Below are 18683 nucleotides of genomic sequence, written 5' to 3' on the forward strand. Positions count from 1 at the left end.
TTTGTTTGAAGGTGGCCGTGGAAGCCGGACCACGAGGGAATCTGGTGATCTACCGTTGCAGTGAAGGAGCTGCACGGGCAGAGACCCCACAGACTTGTTTGGTGAATAATTGAGACTACATCTGATGCCTTAGCAGAGTACGGCGTTGCTCGCTCGGCCGAATTCTCTCCGGGAAAGCCCTGGGAGCAACTGGGTAAGCTAGAGTTCTGGAGACGTGTCCAGATGCCCGGCCCAACCAGAACAGGACCATGGGATGGCCTGTGAGAGAGTTCGTGGTTCGCCTATCAGGTGCTCTCAGAACAGTCTGAAGACTGTTCCCTTTTGGTGAGATTTTGTTGGTCTGGAATTCTTTTGAATCGATTCCCCGAACAAGAGTCGACGGGCTCTGTTCGTATTTGAAGACGTCATTTGCATAGAATAGGTTCCGAGAAGTATTTGCCTTGCACTGTTTTACAGCACTTTATTGTAATGATTGAATGAAGAGTGTATGAGAGACCGGTGAAAAGGGACGCGTCCGAATGGGCATGTGTTTTGTGATTTTGTGTAGACAAAACGTGTAAGAATCATCATAATGTCTTTTTTAGTAAAATATGCTTTGGGTGCTGTTGTCGGCGAGGTGCACGGCTTGAAGAAAGACAGCCGGCCCCTCCTGAGGGCAGTCCCAGTTTCGATATGTATGTCAAACATGGTCTACAACCAATCTTGTTTAATACCCTTTGGAACAAGTACACTAAGAATAATTCCGATTTACAATGGTTTCTTATGGGGTCTTTCGATGAGAAAAAGATTAATTATATACAGAATAAATTATTTATGAAGAAAAGCCGTCAGTCGATGTTTGATTCCTTGAACTTATGGTTGAAGGAGGCAAAAAGACGACAAATTCGAGAAGAGAAGCTCAGGAGGGTGAAACCAGGTCAGACAGTCACCCAGTAAGGAAAAGGTGGAAAAAAAGATTGAACGAATGGATAGACAGTTTCGGTTAGAGACCCATAAAAGCTATGTGGCTAGACCAGAGATAGGAGATGAATTAGAAGAACTGCTGGAAGCCCGACCACCTCCTCCTTATGCCCCGCAAGGGTTGTATCCGGCCGTGCCTGTGGTACGAGTTAATCAGACGGGAGCCGCTTCGACCACCAAACCACAGATAGGGGTGGTCGCCACGGCCCCCGTTGGCAGATTGGGACATGATGTTCTGTTTTCCCCTCCTTCTCTTCGACCAACTACCTCACCCTTAATATCCCTTCAGCCGGACGCGGCTGTCCCTTCTCCCTTGCACCCTGTGTTTCTCTCCCCTCCGACTACTTTAGATCTCCGAAATGCAATTAATCCGGGTGCCACGCCCAAACGACCTTTGTCTGACTTGAGTGATCAGCGAGCTTTCACTTGGTCATTGTTGGGACAGGAGGAGAGGAGAGCTATTATAATACAGGCATCCCAGTGGATGCGGAATCCTATTTATACTTTGGAGGATATTTGGAATACTATGAAGGATTTTGAACCCGTTGCACAGCAGCTGGCTCTAGAGAGCATGGCGATCCGATTGATTTCACTATGGGAACAGTGTTTCGAGGAAGGATTGCCTCCTCAAATACTGCGCGACATCAGGGATCATGCTCATAAATTCCATCTCCAAATTGAAGAAGTGTATCAGAATGTGACGACGCTTTTGCATTATCGGGAACGGATGCACCGAAAGAGTGCCGAATGGGGAGCGCAGCACCCCATGAGAGAGGTGCATCCTCTTTTCTTCCCGGAACTACCTGAAATAAAGGATAACGGGGGCAATGTCACCAGAGCACGAGTGGACGCTGGACTTCAGGAACAATGGGTCTACACCCCTTGGAAACTAAGTGAGGTCCTTACGCTAAAAGCCCAGCTCCCTGACCCCCGTAAAAACCCTACAGCTTATTATAAAGAATTGGCCGAAGCCGCCAATTCCGCCATCATGACCATAGCTGATATCGAGCTGTTCTTTGGTCTCCTAATTCCAGTGGATATTTGGAGACAGATACATGATACGGACCATGTCCCCGAATTAGGAGGTACGTGGGATCCATTAAAAAATTGGGATAAGGAACGAAAGCCAGGTGAAAAACCCCGGGATGAAATATTAGCAGTACCAGATAAAATTGTTACATACATGAACACTCTTCTCCCTCCTAGGAAAGTAGACTGGGATAAATTGACAGCGTGTAAACAGAAAAGGATGAAAGTGTGTCTGATTTCTTTACTCGGTTTGAGAAAGTTTTCATAGATTACAGAGGGAGGAATTTGATTGTTTGTAAATAGATTTGTTACAAATTTGCTCCCGGAGGTTATGACCCGTCTCCAATCAGCTGAAAGCACGTGGACTACGGCTGCACCATCCGTTATTCTTAGTATGGCCCAATATTATGAGCATCGTGAAAATGAGAGTAAGGAAAAATCTGAGAAAAAGACTAAAGATCTAAAAACAAGAGTACTATTGCAGCAAGTCAGTAGAGGGCAAAATTCAGGACGGGGAGTGCGAGGCTCATTTCAAAGAGGCCAGATGACAGGAAGAGGTAGAGGAGGCTCTCCGAATATTGGGATAAACCAATGTTCTTATTGTAAAGAGGAAAGACATTGGAGGGCGGATTGCCCTCTGTTGTCGGCAAGAAACCGACCTAGTAGAGGGCGAGGTAGAGGTCGAGGGAACATAGATCGCAATAGCATGAAAAGGGAGGAGTCACAACATGAATGTTCTCATAAGAATCATTTTGATGACCCTCAGAACAGACAATACTACAATGAGACTTTTCAGGATGACAGGTATGATGAGCGGGATTATGCATGAGACAGCCATGGACAGAGCGGGGGCCATATTACAGTACCAGTTGACCAAGAGGGACCTTATGTAAAAGGAGAACTGTTGGGTACATCAGGGAAGTTTTGGGTGGATACTGGGGCGATGAGTAGTTCAGTCGCCCATACACTGGTCCCAGGGGCAGCTCTGTCTGGCCAAAATAATGTATCAGTAGGATTCTCTGGAATACCGGTAGTGAGCCCAGTCTCAAAACCTCTGCCTTTTACGATAGGTCCCATCTCCATGCACACAGCCTTTCTTCTAACTTCTAATTGTGGTGAAAACCTCTTAGGGTTAGACATTTTGAAGAAATTACATGCACATATTTATTGCTCCCCTGATGGTGTTTTCCTGACAATGCAGAAACCCCCTGTGAAAGAGACTCAATACTTTGCCAAAAATGAGACCTTGCCCCCTGAGTTTTCTACCATTCCTCGGACACTGTGGGCGACAGGGGACACCAATGTTGGTCTGTTGAGAATAGCCCCTGGTTCAATAACATTGAAACCAAATGCACAGATGCCACGCATTCCCCAGTATAAGATTTCACCAGAAGGTGAACAGGCCTTGTTGCATATCATTCGTGACCTCATTGACAAGGGGGTGGTGGAAGAAACAGCTGCTAACGTTTGTAATAGTCAGACATTGGCCTACTGCCATGGGTCCCTTACCAACTCCATCTGAACAAGTACGAAATCTGGGAGTACTTATCGATAGGAGACTATCCATGAAAGATCAGGTCAACAAAGTCGTAGCCACCTGTTTTACCATCCTACGATGGCTACGTAAAATCTTTTGGATACTCCCCGAAAATACCCAGAGATCCGTTGTGAATACCTTGATAACCTCGAGGTTGGATTACGGCAACGTGCTCTACCAGGGGTCTGCCAAGGCCGTCACACGGCGCCTTCAGCTGGTACAAAATGCCGCAGCTCGGCTTCTCTGTGGCTGTCGGAAACGTGACCATATTACAGAACACCTGAGGGAGCTGCACTGGCTCCGTGTGGAACATCGGATAAAGTTTAAAGCATTGAGCTTTATGCATAAGATCAAAATTGGATCAGCTCCCCTCTATCTTCAGGCCCTTTTCAGTCCCTACCTTCCTACTCGCTCACTTCGTTCCTCATCCCATCATCTCTTCTATGTACCGAAGTTTAAACTCACCAGAATGGGCGGTGGTTCCTTTGCAAACTTAGGACCCAGACTGTGGAACTCACTTCCCTTGGCCATTCGGATGGAAAACTGTCATTTGTGTTTTCGCAGAGCGGTGAAAACCTGGCTTTTTGATCTCTAAATCTTCTGCCGGATGTTGTCGATTTGTCTTTTAGCGCCGGGAAACCCTAATGGGTAGCTGTCGCGCCTAATACATTTAATTAATAATAATAATAATAATAATAGTCCGATTTTGGCGATTTTGAAAAAGACACCAATTGATGGTGCCCCTGATTATAAGACTGCATATCGTTTTGTGATTGACCTTCGAGCGGTCAATAAGATAGTAGTCCCTCAATACCCAGTGGTACCGGATATTACAGCGATTCTTACAATGATTCCCCCTACTGCCCAATATTTTTCTGTAATAGATTTAAAGAACGCTTTCTTTAGCATTCCTTTTTTTTTTTTTTATTGAGAAAATTCAGGGCAACAAAAGAAAACCACATACATACATAACTTACCAAAATACAAATCAGATATACAAAAAAAAAAAAAAAAAGTACACAAAACAGCAAAATATAAGTTCAACCTAATCTGACAATAAGACATGCAACTAACATATACTATTAATAATACTAACTTAAATCTCATCATTATGATCCTTACATTCTTACTCATCTATTTTCTCTCCATTTCTTTAACGGGGCCCATATCTTCAAACCCAATTCCCTCATTCTTCTTCCTTTAAACTCGTATAAACATTCCTCACTATTGTGTATTCCCAGCAGTTTAGTAATCCACAGCTGGAAAGTGGGGGCTACCGGATCTTTCCATCCAGCCGAGATTAGAATCCTCAGCACAGCCATGGAGATAAAGATAAAGGCTTCCGCTTCATATTCTAATCTTAGACTAGCATCCCTACCGATCAAAACCATCGTAGGGGATAAGGTAATCTGTTCCTCTAACAACCCTGTTATAAATCTTTCAATTTCCATAATGACCGGATTCATATTCTGGCATTTATAAAACATATGGGGTAGGTCTGCTGGTCCTTGATCACACCTGGGGCATCTATCATTATCCCTCTTACCCCATTTATACAATTTGGCAGGTGTATAATATAAATTAAAAATAGTTTTATAATGCTGTGCTTTTAAATTTGAAGCTCTTAGCACCTTTTTATTCATTGCAAGAACATAATCAATATCCACATCTGGATCACTAATTCTTTCCGCCCAGTCAGATTCCACTCGCCCGATATCATCCCCCAAACCTTGGAGAAGATAGCTGTAGCCAATTTTTATCTTCTTACCACCATTCCTCACATATTTCTTTAGCATTCCAATTCACCCTGATAGCAGACATATCTTCGGATTCTCCTTAGGTGGCCGAAGCTTTAGATTTACGCGTACACCTCAAGGCTATACAGAAAGTCCCAGCATATATAGCCAAGCTCTGAAGGCAGTCCTGGATGAATTAATTTTGCCTGCGGGAAATGCAATTATCCAGTATGTGGACGATATTTAGGTGGCCTCAGATACAGAGGAAGGCTGCAAAGAAGCAACTGTGAAATTGTTACATCATTTGGCTGATAAAGGAAATAAAGTCTCCCTCTCCAAATTTCAATATTGTCAACAGGAAGTGACCTACCTTGGCCACTTACTGTCGAAAGCGGGGAGACGACTAACACCAGAACGAATATCTGTAAATACTAATATGTCTGTACCCCGTACTCAACGTGATGTCCGTGCTTTTCTTGGCATAACCTCTTACTGTCGCCAATAGATTCCTAACTATTCACTCCTCTCTAAACCCTTGTTGTATTTAACTACCAAAGATGTGCATGAACCCCTACCCTGGACGGATGAATGTCAAGAAGCCTTTGACTCTTTGAAATCTGCTTTGTGTTCTGCACCTGTTTTGGGTACCCCGGATTACCGGAAGCCGTTTTCACTCTATGTGCACGAGGTGGACGGTTGTTCCCTTTCAGTATTAACACAGGGTTTTGGCGGAAAAAAGGGACCCTGTGCTTTCTTTTCATCAGTACTAGACATGGTCGCACAAGCCCTTCCCAGTTGTCTGAGGGCTACTGCAGCGGTAGCAGTGGCCATCCGGCAATCAGAAGGTATAGTTTTGAATACAGAGCTCACAGTCATGGTACCGCATGCTGTGGATATTCTGTTGAATAGAACTAAGACCCAGCACCTTACGAGTGCTCGTTTAACAGGATACAAACTGACATTGTTTGCACCCCACATTACAATTAAAAGATGTGCTGCATTGAATCCAGCAACATTATTGCCTCTCCCTTCCAATGATAAAAAGGATGATATTCATGATTGTATATTTAGAACTGAAGAGGAAACAAAATGGCGTGTAGATCTTACCAACACCCCTTCACCCAAGCCCCAAGGAGAGTTGTATGTGGATGGTTCTTGTTTTAAATTACCAGATGGTACTGCCACAGCTGCGTATGCTATTACGACCCTAAAAACAGTGGTGGAAACCGCTAGGATTTCACATCACTCAGCCCAGGCAGCTGAACTAATAGCTTTGTTACGAGCATGTGAGATCAGTAAAGGCTTGAGAGTAAATATTTACACAGACAGCCAGTACACCTTCGGCGTTGCCCATAGTTTTGGGAGGCTGTGGAGGGAAAGGGGTTTCTTTATCAGGCATGGCCAGAAAATTCAACATTGTCCTTTAATTGACCGATTGTTATTTGCCTTGACACTACCAGATAAAATTGCCATCATCAAATGCAGTGCTCATAAGAAAATCATTGATTCTATGGGAAAGGGAAATGCGTATGCTGACTCAGCAGCGATGGAAACAGCACAAACCGAAATGACTCCCATGTTTCCTAGTGCTTCATCCCGGTGGGTGGCGGAAACATCTGTATTTGAAAATACCATTGAAAGTGTAAAAGAGTTGCAGAAAGAAGCTACCATAGATGAGGCACAAAGATGGGAACAGGAAGTGGGAAAACTGGATAAGAATGAATGTTGGATAGATCGAACTGAGAAACAGCGTTGGTTACTTCCTAATGCATTGGTATATGCTGTAGTGACCATGGCTCATGGCCCAGCACACATAGGAGCAAAAGGTATTTGTGCAGTATTAGACCCAGTCTGGAATAACCCAAATATTCCCAAAACTGCAGTACATGTGGTTAAGTATTGCCCTGTGTGTTTGCGTTACAACTCAGGGGGCAGAGAATCTGTCTTGAGTGGAAATTTTGCACCGCCATCTCTGTCATTTAAAGTTTTACAAATCGATTACATACAAATGGAGAGAGTGAACAATTTGAAATATGTATTGGTGGTGGTTTGCGCTTTCAGTAAATGGGTTGAAGCCTACCCCACCAAGGAAGCCACTGCCGTCGCAACTGCCAAAGCTTTGGTTAAAGAATATTTCCCCCGATACTGCTTGCCTCGGATTATCTGGTCTGATAACGGGACACATTTTAATTCCTTGCTAGTTCAGAGTGTTTGTGATGGTTTACAAATTAGACAAAAATTTCATACAGCCAGGCATCCCCAGTCAGCTGGTTTAGTCGAGAAATATAATGGTACATTGAAACTGAAGATGGCCAAGATTTGTGCTAGTACTGGATTAAAATGGCCCGATGCCCTCCCTGTAGCATTATTGTCTCTAAGAACAACACCACACACAAGAACGGGGTTATCACCCTACGAGGTAATCTTTGGCCGTCCTGCCAATGTGTGGGGAGTCCCTAGGCCCAGGTCCTTTAGAGATATTGATTATCCTTTGATGACAGACTATTTGTATGCCTTGACTAAAGATCTGTGCTCTATTCATCAACAGGTACCCGAGACATTGCGGCCGCTACCAGAGGGTCCTGGACATCGATTGGAACCAGGCCAGTGGGTTCTGGTGAAGAACTATCAACAGAAATCGAGTTTGGAACCGAAGTGGTCCGAATCCTACCAGATCCTACTTTCCACGAGGTCGGCTGTGAAGGTGCATGGGCGCAAGCATTGGATCCATGTGAGCCATCTGAAGCGCCTCCCGCTCCCTTTGCCCTTTGATTTGCAAAACCGCGAAGGAATTCCAAGCCAAGAAGGAGAGTCACTTCAGAGCCTTGTACCTTTTTCAGAAGCCAGAGAAGAGGGGCAGCCAAGTGAAGCGTTGCCCTCAGGTGACAGGGCGGCGGCTCAATCAGCGGAGGCCGTTGTTTCTGGTGCATCTCCGAGTTCGAATGCATCTGATGCCCTTGCAACTGAGTTGTTTTCTGACCAGGAGCAACCTGGTCGCTGTAAATACGACCTGCGGCCCCGAAAACAGCGCAGTACCCCAGATTCTTATTAGGGAAAGACTTGAGTTGAGAAACATCGGATAGACACACTGGGGTACTGAGCGAGACACTGGACTGAACCCGTTGAGAGCTTGGAACACTGTGTTAAGTAGCTCTGTTCAGAAAGAAAGACTGAGTTGAGGGCAGCGGTTGTTCTACAGGACGAAGGAAGTTGTTTGCCGTCTTTTCCTTTTGATGGATGACGAGAGTCTGCCTGTGAGGCTCTAAACGGACATAGGGAAGAAGAACCCCTCTGGTGGTGTGCGTGCTTTGTGGATACAAAGATAGTTTTTGGACTTATAGAGAGGGACCGAGTTAGATCTGGACTTATAGAGAGCATGTTTCCTTTTCCTCGATTTTCAATGGAGGATGAAAGGCCACTAGCCCCTCGGCGATATGTGGATAATATGCATTTGTTTTCCGGATGGTCTACCAGAGTGAAGGTGGCATTCGTTGCTTTTATTATTATCATTACAGTAATAATGATGTGTGTATTTGTATACTTAGAGTTTCAGCATCCTATACAGAAGCTGATAGGTACTACTGTTGCCCCGGAAGAGCATATCTTCTATTCTTTGCCCCTTCATAAGGCAAGACATAGAGAAACCTATATGAAAAACGCTTTTATTGAAATGTTGCATCAGACTCACAGCACCACGAACAAAACGAATTGTTGGGTATGTTGTCTTACTTCCCTCAGTGATGAATCAACATGAACTATTCATCTCCTTACCAATGTCTTATTTAGCTAGCTGGGAAGCCTGGTTCCAATTATTGTCTTTGATGTATTCACATTATGTAGCTGAACCAAAGATTATGAGGCCATTTTGAAGTATATAGAACAACATCAAGGGTTTGACACAGAAGGAAATGGCGGAGAGGGCTCTTTGGACCCCAATGCTTGCATGAATGTATATACGGAATATAAGAATATTACGTGGTTGATGGAGGAAATGCAGGATTTTGAACTTTTTAATGACACTATGTATTTCCAGCATTTTAAAGAACGAAATGTTACGAATGACAAAGCACTGCTGATTCCCATTATCAATACTACCTCTCCCTTCTGCATACAGGGACTAGGCCATGTTAAGGTAGGAAAAAGCAGGTGTAATTATACCTACACTCTACAGGTATATAGTACCCCACCTATGATTACCCCACTGGATGTATATTTTTTATGTGGTGAGACTGCATACACATGGCTCCCACGGGGATGGGCAGGAAGTTGTTATCTCTCGTTCCTTTATCCTCCTATGTATATTGCTCCGCCCGATTATCACAGAACTCATCAGTTAGTTCAAAAGGGGGTAGTGGTTAGCCAAAATATTAGGAGCTTTGACACCGATAGTACTGATCAAACAGACACCTCCCTGCAGCAATTCGAGGATTTTGCCAAGGGTCTCACCCACTTTTGGGGACCTATATTCAATAGCCGCAGTATAAGACGTTTGTCCCGAATAGTTGAGAACGTGGTCCAGACCACCACTGGGATCTTAACTAACACTACAGTGGAGCTTCAGGCGACGAGGCTTGTTTCGCTTCAGAACCAGATGGTTCTTGACGTCATCCTCGCAGATAGAGGAGGAGCCTGTCGTGTGATCGGCAGCTCTTGCTGTGTGTTTATTCCTGACTCAGCCCCTACCATTCATCTTGCCATACAAAAGCTGCATCGACTAGCCAGCGAAGCACATGTGGATAACGGCACCTGGTCCCTTAGCAGTTGGTTTTGGGGTCTTTTAGCTACTTGGGGTTGGAAGATATTTATGGTGCTTGCTGGAGCTTTTGGAGTAATATTTACATGTTGCCTGTGTCTCCAATGTGGCCCGGCCTGCTGTTCATTCTGTGCAGCTAGGATAACATCGGCTCTAAACTTTTCTCATCATGCAAAAGCCAAAAAGCATATGATCCAAAAAGAGGTGTCAGACCTCATGCAGATCGATGAAGGAGTTTTCGTGGAGTAAATCTAGTAAATCTAGTTATATCGGCTATAGTAGGCCAAAAGGGCCGTCTGTTGGGATTTAAATTTGATAACACGCATTATTGGCCTAATATATTCAATATAACCTCGTAATTATATAATCATGTAGTTATAGTTCACTACGATCACCTATTAACCCATGATTCACTTTTGACTTGTTCGCTCCTATTGGTATAGCCGGAGCCATTTTGTTTCGTTTCTCTATGTGCAAGTACTGTTTCCCTGAAATCACGTGATTACGCTTTCTGCCTACTGTAGCTGTTAGCTGGTAGCTCAAGGAAACCCAAGGTCACATCTGCCCTCCTGGTGGGATGCGCACATTCTAGCAAAGCCCGTTCCTGTACTCCCCGGGCTACAGATAGACAGGGAGGCACCTTACTGACCTGCCCCTGGAATAGCTTAGGCCTAGGCTACTAGCAATCAATTGTGCCTTATATGGGTATTCCTCTTGGCTTACTGACAAGTTGTATCTTTCCTTGTAAGGTGTCATCCTCAACGCATTAAACGTATATATGCTTTGTACTTCGAACATGTAATCAGTCTGCTCTGCACACCTCCGAGGGTCGTGTAGGCTGAGGCTCCCCTGCCAGGGCTGGTATTTGATGAATAAACAATTGAACCTTCTCCATTGCTGACTGGATTATTATTACAAATAGAAGCATATGGGCTATTGGTGAGTATAGCCCGTTAGAATAATTTTGAATCCTTCAGGGCCCTTAGAAACCATGCGCAGGCCAGGCTGTCCCACCCAAATTATAAACTATAGTACCACTGACATTGAGGGGGCCCCCACATGACTAGGAGCTCGGCCCCCCCCCTGCACTGCGGGGGCTGCAGGGCCTTACGTTACGCCACTGGTAGTTGTACATTATCGTCTCACAGTTTACCTCCATGCCAAATGTGAATGGCCCATTTCCATACACAAGTGGCACCAGTTGTGTCCTCAGCTCAGTGGTGGAAGTGATGCAGTTTGTACCACATTGTAGTTAATGTTGATTAGCTCAGATTTATGTGTATGTGCACTGCATTATGGTAGAGTCACCCCTTATCCCTTTCAGCCAGTGAGCCTTTCACTTATGTGCATTTGCAATGATGAGATGTTGCACGCTGGAGTAAATATGGGTCTTGATTCGAGTTGGGACACTTGTGCATTGTTTGGCAGCAGAAGTCTTCTTTACATCAGGGGTTGTATGTACAGGAGGAAGTGTCAGAGTGTGACCTGCTCCTTTAAGGATGAACTCCACACTCAGCTACTTCAGTGACCGTGACCTGGACCATGTTAAAATGTTTATGGTGCAGGCATGCAATTCATCATGCAACTTGCCTTGTCAGTGTGGCTCACAGACAGTCAGGTTTGCTGCATAGTGCACATGTGCATGGCTTTGGTGCGAGAATGGTTATGAGTGATGGGGGAATCCTTTAGGCTGATTGGCATTGATGGGCTAATAGCTGTTTCTACGTAGGCTGCACAATGTAGTACACATGTACATCCAGGTAGCTTTGGCTCTTGTGATTTCACTTGTGTGCATGTCGTCAGTCATGGTTTTCCTTGCATGCATTACTTACTGCCCTCCTGTTGGCTTACCTATTGTGAGTATGGTGCAGCGTGAGTTTCTATTGTTGTTGCAAGCTGAACAGACAGTGACAACACCTATTCCCCTCAACGTTGGCCCCACTTGTGGTGTGAAAGTGGGCCTAGATTTGATGGATGTGAATTTCCATAGGCGTATTAGTGGTACTCAGGCCCTGTCAGCCCCCCTCCCATCAGATGCAAATGGCAGACTGATGTGTGTTTGTGTATTTGCCACGCAGATGGTTAAATGGATAATACATGCTGTCCTGGTTCTGATTATTGAATGCCGGGATTTGCGTGTGGATGATAACAGACATGAGTGCATATTTGTTCACTGACACAGTAGACTTGCCAAGCAGACAGGTTTACATGCACATCATGGTGTAATGGGAAACTCACACCAGGAATGATGTGGAATGCTGTTTTCTGTATGGCACATTTGTACACTTGAGAGTGGAGGAGTGCATTTTGACATTAGGGGTTATGGTGCCATTTAGCTACTTGTCATAATTTGGTGCTATTTTTCTATTCTTACTTGTTGTCATACTTAGGTTGTCATACTTCTTTACAGGGACATTATAGTTCTGTAAGTATGGCACACAGACAAGTCATGTCATATATTTTTGGATGACACATTCCTGATATGCATAGTCCAGGCACTGTAATGTTGTGGCCATATGCCCCCTGCTCATAGTATGACACCACAATTGGACTAAAGTCTGCTGAATGTGTGCATTGTGGGATACGCACCTTTTAGACAGATGGCTACATGATCACTTTGTTGTGACAATGCATGTGTTCATGGTATGCAGACTCACTAGATGCTTTCTCACTTGGTGCACACAGGACAGCATCTCATGAACAGGCAAAGGGTCACATTGATTGGAAATGTGGGAGGATGTCAGAATACCCCCCTTGCCTCATCACCACTCATATACCATTCGTCTTTACAAGGCCATATCTCTCTGATGCCAAAATGAGGAAGCACTGTGAATGTGACTGATTATGTGTATGAGTAGGCATGCCACCACCAATGTCAGCACACATGCAACATTGTGCCTGTGTGTCTGAGTTGTGTGCATGATAGTGTATGTGCAGTAATGTCTCCCTAGATGCACTTGCACATTCTAGCACACGACTCAGACACACAGGCACATGTAAATGCGTGGTGTAGAGGCAAGGGGGCCATTTTGAGACCCAGCCACATCTCAAGTTAATGGGCCCCTCTGCTCTTTTATGTTGCCCTTATTTGTGGTTTGATGTTGATCTTGGACAATATTGGGGTTACTTTTCTGTGCACATTTCCTAGTCTGTGTGACCACCAATATGTGTCTTGCAATGTATTGGTTAAGTAGGGTGATATGTGTCTCTGCCACCAGGGACAAGGGTATACGGGATATGATCCACAGCCATTGTGGGTATGCACTGAGAGATATTTAATAGGGCATAAGTGCCATTGGGCCCATCCACCCCGCCCCTCCAGGCCATGGTTGTTACACACCCTGTTGCTGATGAGTCTGGTCCCGTTCAGCAGTATCCTGTCCCGGAACTCCAACCACCGTCTCCTTGCTGATGACAGCGGACACCTGTTCCTCCAAATTATTCAGCTCCTCCTGTGCCGCTGGACTCCCACCTCTAGTCTGCATTGCTGCTTTGAGATTGGCTGCAAGTTTCGCCTTGGTCTTGTGCTTAGCATCAAGCCAGCACTTCTTGCAGTCATCCACTGTCCTCCTCGTCTCTCCAACAGCATTCACCTTGGCTGCGATGGACTGCCATATTGCATTTTTGTTGCCAATGACACTGTGGAGCTGACAAAAAGCTGTTGTTGTTTTTCTGTCACCTCCGCAATCAGGACCTGGTTTTCCTGCCGACTGAACCGGGTCTTCTTCTTCCTCTTCTCCTTGCCCTTCCTCATGGTCTCTGGCTGGTTTTCCTGGGTGTTATTGTTGGCTTCGGTACTGATTCCAGCTTACTCTAGGGTTCCTCTGTATATTTCCCTGTTTTTTTGTTTTTTTTTATGTTTGGGCCACAAAGCGGGCATTTTAAAGTGGTTTTTCCTGCCTAACATGAAAAAAAGTGGACTCACGCTAATTAGCGTTCAGTTTCTGGCCGCTAATAGGCCCATCGTCACTTTTTTCACGTTAGCTTCAGGATCTTTATCGGTGTGCCTCAATTCTTAACACTGGAAAATTCACCCAGTAAGGGAAACTATCGCCAGTTAGCGGCGGGTTGTGAATACACCGCTAACACGGAGATAGCTTTCCGGGGTACACAGCGATAAAAAACTGGCCCTAACTGAGGTTAGCGATTGTTATCGCCAATTCTTGTACCGATACCCCTAAGAGAGGACTAAAACTTACTGTCTCCGTTACCCTTCTGTAAAAAGAAAAATTATTGTAGCTTTTTGTATGTGTTCCAATCTTTTCTTCTTGTACATAGTTTAATGGCAGTTATAAATTGTATCTCTGCTTTTCTAATCTCAAATATGACAGCAGCTGTTATGAACCAACCACCACGTTTTTAGAATGAAGCAGGAGAACATGAAATACCATGGGATAGGTGGATAAAAATATCCAACTCATATTTGATTGCAATCTGTTATGTTATGTTATGTTATGTTATGTTATGTTACGTCTATTTATTGTGCGCACAGATACTCCAGCCAAGGAGCGTCCTGGCGCAGAGACAAGGTAGCCCGTAACACAACGAGAGGCAAGAACAGAGACTAAGAAACAACTAAAACAAGAAGGTTTTTATAGCCTTCCGAAAGGTCAGAAGGTCCTCCAGCAGGCGGATTTCAACAGGCAGGGAGTTCCATGCTGACGCAGCCATTACCCTAAACGAGCGGCCTCCCATGCGGCTAAGCCTGAATCTGGGAACCACCGCAAGGGCCAGACCTTGAGAGCGGAGGCAACGGGCAGGAACATAAAAAGACAGACAACTCGACAGGATTTCCGGGCCTGTACCTCTCAAGATTTTAAAAGCAAGGCACAAGACCTTAAAAAGGATGCGCTTCCTAACCGGGAGCCAGTGTAGGGAGCGAAGGACACCTGTCACTGAGCAGAATCTGGGTAAACCAACAATCGCCCTCGCCGCAGCATTCTGAACCCGTTGTAAACGGGTTAGTTCAGCCTGGTTGGCCCCAACCAGGAGAGAGCTGGCATAATCCAGGCGAGAGATGATAGTGGCCTGGATCACCAGCTGCCTGGTCGGGGCGTCAAAGAACTTGAGAACAGGTCTCAAGCCCCTCAGGAGACCGAAACAGCAGGCCGCAGTTCTCTTAGTATGGCCTATAAAGGAGAGGCCCGCATCCAGCCATACCCCCAGATTTTTCACTTCCGATACCGGGATCGGAGTAGGACCCAGCTCTGAGGGCCACCAGTGGTCACCCCACAGCTCCACTCCCTTCCCGACGACCATCACCTCTGTTTTAGTGGCGTTTAGCTGAAGGCAGTTGCCTGTCAGCCAACTTGCCACCGCCTTCAGTCCGGACTGAAACCTGGGGGCCTCAGTTTCCGCATCCCCGCTGAGAGTAACCGCCAGCTGAGTGTCGTCGGCATATGAGACCAAAGTAAGGCCCCACTGCCTAGCGACATCAGCCAGCGGTCTCACGTATAGATTGAACAACGTGGGACTCAGCGAGGACCCTTGCGGAACCCCCATGGCCATGGTAGCTGGACTTGAAGGGAGGGATGGCAACACAGAAGGAGCGGTCGTCTAAAAAGGAGCGGAACCATTGCAACACCTGACCGCCAATACCAGACTCCTCGAGCCGACGCAGGAGGATGCTGTGGTCTACCGTATCAAAGGCGGCGCTAAGATCTAACAAAATAAGCGCCGCCGTTTGACCAGCATCCAACCTTGCCCGGAGATGTTCCACCATCACAAGTAACGCCGTTTCCGTACTGTGCCCAGCGCGGAATCCGTTTTGTGTGGGGTCGAGGGCATTGGTCCGAGTCAGATGTTCAGACAGGGCCAAGTTGACGTGGGCTTCAGTGATCTTGGCTGGCCAGGGTAGCAACGAGATGGGGCGATAACTTTCAGGCTTAGAGGGGTCCAGGGTGGGCTTTTTAATAATCGGGGACACCACGGCTTGTTTCCACTTGGATGGTACAGTTCCCGTTTCCAAGGAGAGATTGACAAGAGAGCATACAACTGTACGCCCCATAAAAGCTTGGTCTCGGAAGAGAGCAGGCCTTACTGGGTCAGATGGAGACCCAGATTTAACTTGCAACGCAAGTTTGTCAAAACCATCCAAGGTAAGGGGGGGGAAAACAAGCAGTGTGGTCTGATGGTGAACCCGATTAACACTTTCCGCAGTGGACCCTATACTAGGGAATGTCCTATATATAGCTTGGACCTTCCCCAAAAAGTAGGATGCAAGGGATTCACAATGGGAAAGGGAGCTTACGGTCGTAGTGGAAGTCCGCTTCGCCGTAAGTTGTTTTACGGCCTTGAAAATAGCTTTTGACGGATTTGGGCTGTTCCGGAATTCGGTGGCATAGAAGGCCGCACGAGCTCGGCAGATAGCTCGATGGTAGAGCTTAACGGACCTGGTATATATCGGTGGTGAGACATTTTCTTCTGTACGTAAACATCATATTTTGCTACATAATTTAGGATTAGAAGAAAGGAAAGTGTATGAGGATATAGCAGAACATGAATCTAATGAAGCCAGTAGGGATGAGCACATTGAGGAAGATGTTTTTCAGGCCCACTAAAAATAATAGAAAATCACTTCAAAGATAGGATCATGTAGTACTAGAAAGGCATAACTTCCTTAATAGAGTACAAAAAAGGGAGAAAAGGTGACTACATATGTAGCTGTTTTAACAGGCTTAACTACTACTTTTGATTTTGGTCCTCTCAAAGACTATTTAATCAGAGATCAACTAGTTTGTTGTACTAATCACCATAAGGTTCGGGAAAAATTGTTAAATCAAAATTCTGAACTCACAGAGGCCATAAATATTACAAGGGTAATTGAATATACTGCTTTTTCTGTCAGAGAGATGAAATTATCTAATGAGACCCACGTGGACTATGAGGAGGTAAAGGCTCTCACTAATGAGGAACGTGTATGCAAAACTAATGAAACAATAACAGTGAAGCTTAAAACAAAAAATGAGATTCTAAAATGCTATAGATGTGGGACTGGAGTGATGGGCACATGAACACCTTTGTCCAAATAAAGAATGCCGTTGCCAATGCTCCAAACATTATCAATTTTCAATGTGAACTTGAAAACCATGCTGACTACTGATGCAAGCAACAAAGAAATAGGTGCCACATTATCACAATGTGTTGAGGGTGATGGAGCAAGGTGATGAACAAGATTTTGTTCAAACTTGCGAAGTTAACCTCTTATAACCGTAATTGAATTAATATGTTTGTGGTGAAGTTACTAATCAACATAGTTTAAGAAATTCTTGCATCAGTACACGCGGGATAAACTAATGTGCTTTATGTTGCAAACGCAAAGAAGAAATAATAAACTATCCTAGTCTAATGTCTTTGTCAGTATTAAATGCGGCTGTTTAACTAATGGCATGTGCTTATTTTGTGTGCTTATGTTATGTCTTTCTGTGACGGAATGCATATAAGAGTTCCTGTAGTTCCTAAAGGAATGGTAAATATAATGCTGCATATTTGTGCTTCAGCTAGGTAACATAATTAACAGGATTAATTAGTAAAGGGGGTGGGTAACAGAATGGGTTTTAATTCATTAATTAATTGATGTCTTTTGTTTGTTTAATAATAGTTTCCGAAGTGAGGCCTAGAAGTGATTCAGAAAAATATGGCAGTAAGAGTTGCAGATGAAAACTTGTCAAGAGTGATGCCTTGCACATGTGTAGCTGTGAAGACTTTTACTGCACAATCATCACATAATTTGGAAAAGCAGTTCTTCAGCTGAGTTGAACGTGCACTCGGAGAAAGGCTCAAGAACAGGAACTTGTTATGTCTGCCAAGGCTAGGAAGTAAGTGTTTGAAACTCGTGGAAAAAGTATCTTTTCTGAGGAAGCTGGAAGACGTGGTAATGAGAGACTATAGGGCTTATGTAAAAGCCTGGGCCTGGTCAAGTAACGGACATGAGCAAAAGAAGGGGGTTCCCCGATGGGTATTTTTAAGGATATAGGCAGGCCATAGGGGGGAGACAACTGTGAATAGAACAAAAGAAAGCACCCTGCCTAGGGATATAATGGCCCTAGCTAGAGGGTCCAAACAATATATAAGGGGTGATTAGCCTAGGGGCTGACACTGCACACAACAAACACAAGGTCAATCCAAATATGCCCAAGAGAACATATTAGAAATATATATATTTTTTTTATTTCTTTTAAATATATTCTTTTAGGATTAAGGTAACAAAAGTATAAAAAGGTAAATTGTACACGTGATACTTCTAGAGCATAAAAAAGACATACACTGATAGGGGGATGATTGGGAAAGCTATCACTTTATTTAGCGAAACAGGTAAATGGTTTGTTTTTGTGGAGTTATTAACAGAATTCAATTGAAGGATTTTTAAATATGGCGCTTTGAAAATTTTGTAAAGGAGGTGTCAGTTTAAGGAGCGGAGCGAGAGACAGAGAAGCTGCAGCGGCAGCATACGTCATAAGAGTTGTGCTGTGATTGGCTAACATACGTCACAGTGTTCGCGCACAGATTGGTTCACGTGACTAAGGCAAGCTTACAGCTGATTGGCTCATCCTGAAAAGCAGTAATTCTATTGGTTGAGCAAAATAGTGACGTAGCATAACCTGATTGGCTTGTTGGTGAGTTTCGCGCACGGATTGGATGGTGTTGCGGAATAACAAGGAAGTTGTTA

This window comes from Lissotriton helveticus, chromosome 2_1 (genome assembly GCF_964261635.1).
Source record: "Lissotriton helveticus chromosome 2_1, aLisHel1.1, whole genome shotgun sequence".
Classification (NCBI taxonomy): domain Eukaryota; kingdom Metazoa; phylum Chordata; class Amphibia; order Caudata; family Salamandridae; genus Lissotriton; species Lissotriton helveticus.